The sequence below is a fragment of the Arachis hypogaea genome, chromosome 9, assembly GCF_003086295.3.
Source record: "Arachis hypogaea cultivar Tifrunner chromosome 9, arahy.Tifrunner.gnm2.J5K5, whole genome shotgun sequence".
NCBI classification, from domain to species: domain Eukaryota; kingdom Viridiplantae; phylum Streptophyta; class Magnoliopsida; order Fabales; family Fabaceae; genus Arachis; species Arachis hypogaea.
The window spans coordinates 63,529,342-63,531,726 of record NC_092044.1 but is presented as its reverse complement, the minus strand read 5'-3'; the positions used below and the strand labels follow the sequence as shown (position 1 = coordinate 63,531,726).

Below are 2,385 nucleotides of genomic sequence, written 5' to 3'. Positions count from 1 at the left end.
ATATTTTGTGATTCTTGTTTGAGTCTTGTGTCATGTTTTAAGTTTGGTGTCAATTGCATTGTTCTTGCATTCTTCGAAAATTCATGCATTCATAGTGTTCATGATCTTCAAGTTGTTCTTGGTAAGTTTTCTTGTTTGATCTTTAAATTTTCTTGTTTTGTGTTGTATGATGTTTTTCATGTGTATTTTTGCATTCATAGTGTCTAAACATGAAAGATTTCTAAGTTTGGTGTCTTACATGTTTTCCTTGCATAAAAAATTTTTCAGTAATATGTTCTTGATGTTCATCATGATCTTCAAAGTGTTCTTGGTGTTCATCTTGACATTCATAGTGTTCTTGCATGCATCATGTGTTTTGATCCAAAATCTCCATGTTTTGGGTCATATTTGTATTTTTCTCTCTCATCATTAAAAATTCATAAAAATAAAAAAAATATCTTTCCCTTTTTTCTCAAAATTTCGAAAATTTGAGTTGACTTAGTCAAAAAATTTTTAAAATTAGTTATTTTTTGTAAGTCAAGTCAAATTTTCAATTTTAAAAATCTTATCTTTTCAAAACTTTTTCAAAAATCAAATCTTTTTCATTTTTCTTATTAATTTTCGAAAATTTTTAAAATATTTTTCAAAATTTTTTTCTTAATTACATTTCAAAATTTCGAAACTTAACTAACAAGTAATGTGATTGATTCAAAAATTTGAAGTTTGTTACTTTCTTGTTAAGAAAGGTTCAATCTTTAAATTCTAGAATCATATCTTTTAGTTTTTTGTTAGTCAAGTAATTAATTTTAATTTTAAAAAATTAAATCTTTTCCAACCATATCTTTTTAATTATATCTTTTTATCATATCTTTTTAAATTTTATCTTTTTCAAAAATTTGATTTCAAAATATCTTCTTACCTTCTTATCCTTTCAAATTTGATTTTCAAATCTTTTTCAAACTAACCAATTAACTGTTGTTTATTTTTTATCTTTTTCAAAACCACCTAACAACTTTTCTCTCTCCAATTTTCGAAAATACCTCCCTCTTTTTCAAAAAAAAAATCTTTTTAATTAATTAATTGTTTTAAATTTTAATTTTAATTTTATTCCCCCTTTAATTTTCGAAAATCATTAACTCCTTTTCAAAAATTATTTTCGAAAACTTCTCTCTCTCATCTTGTTCTATTTAGTTATTCATTTACTAACACTTCTCTTCATCTCAAATCTCAGCTCCTATCCGCACCCTTATGTTTGGATTATTTATTCTTCTTCATTCTTATTCTCTTTCTTCTTCTACTAACATAAAGGAATCTCTATACTGTGACATAGAGGATTCCTCTTCTTTTTCTGTTCTCTTCTTTCTCATACGAGCAGGAACAAGGAAAAAGGCATTCTTGTTGAAGCTGATCCAGAACCTGAAAGGTCTCTGAAGAGGAAACTAAGAGAAGCTAAATTACTACAATCCAGAGATAACCTTGCTGAAATTTTCGAACAAGAAAAGGAGATGGCAGCCAAACCCAACAACAATAATGCAAGAAGGATGCTTGGTGATTATACTGCACCTACGTCCAAGTTTGATGGAAGAAGCATCTCAATTCCTGCCATTGGAGCAAACAATTTTGAGCTGAAACCTCAATTAGTTGCTCTAATACAACAGAACTGCAAGTTTTATGGTCTTCCATCAGAAGATCCCTACCAGTTCTTAACTGAATTCTTGCAGATCTGTGAGACTGTTAAGACTAATAGAGTAGATCCTGAAGTCTACAGGCTCATGCTTTTCCCTTTTGCTGTAAGAGACGGAGCTAGAACATGGTTGGACTCTCAACCTAAAGATAGCCTGGACTCCTGGGATAAGCTGGTCACGGCCTTCTTGGCTAAGTTCTTTCCTCCTCAAAATCTGAGCAAGCTTAGAGTGGATGTTCAAACCTTCAGACAAAAAGATGGTGAATCCCTCTGTGAAGCTTGGGAAAGATACAAGCAGATGATCAAAAGATATCCTTTTGACATGTTTTCAGAGTGGACCATGATAGATATACTCTATTATGGTCTATCTGAGTTCTCTATGATGTCACTGGACCATTCTGCAGGTGGATCCATTCACCTAAAGAAAACACCTGCAGAGGCTCAAGAACTTATTGACATTGTTGCAAATAACCAATTCATGTACACTTTTGAGAGGAATTCCGTGAATAATGGGACGCCTCAGAGGAAGGGAGTTCTTAAGATTGATGCTCTGAATGCCATATTGGCTCAGAACAAAGTGTTGACTCAGCAAGTCAACATGATCTCTCAAAGTCTGAATGGATGGCAAAATGCATCCAACAGTACTAAAGAAGCAGCTTCTGAAGAAGCTTATGATCTTGAGAACCCCGCAATGGCAGAGGTTAATTACATGGGTGCACCTT

At 31.9% G+C, this 2,385-nt stretch overlaps 1 non-coding gene across 1 annotated transcript; it reads right to left on the bottom strand.

The window, feature by feature from the left end:
• Positions 1-1,883: 1,883 nt before the first annotated feature.
• On the bottom strand, positions 1,884-1,987 carry LOC112713696 (small nucleolar RNA R71). The gene has a single exon (XR_003158667.1). It is a non-coding gene; the product is annotated as a small nucleolar RNA R71 (small nucleolar RNA).
• Positions 1,988-2,385: the final 398 nt, after the last annotated feature.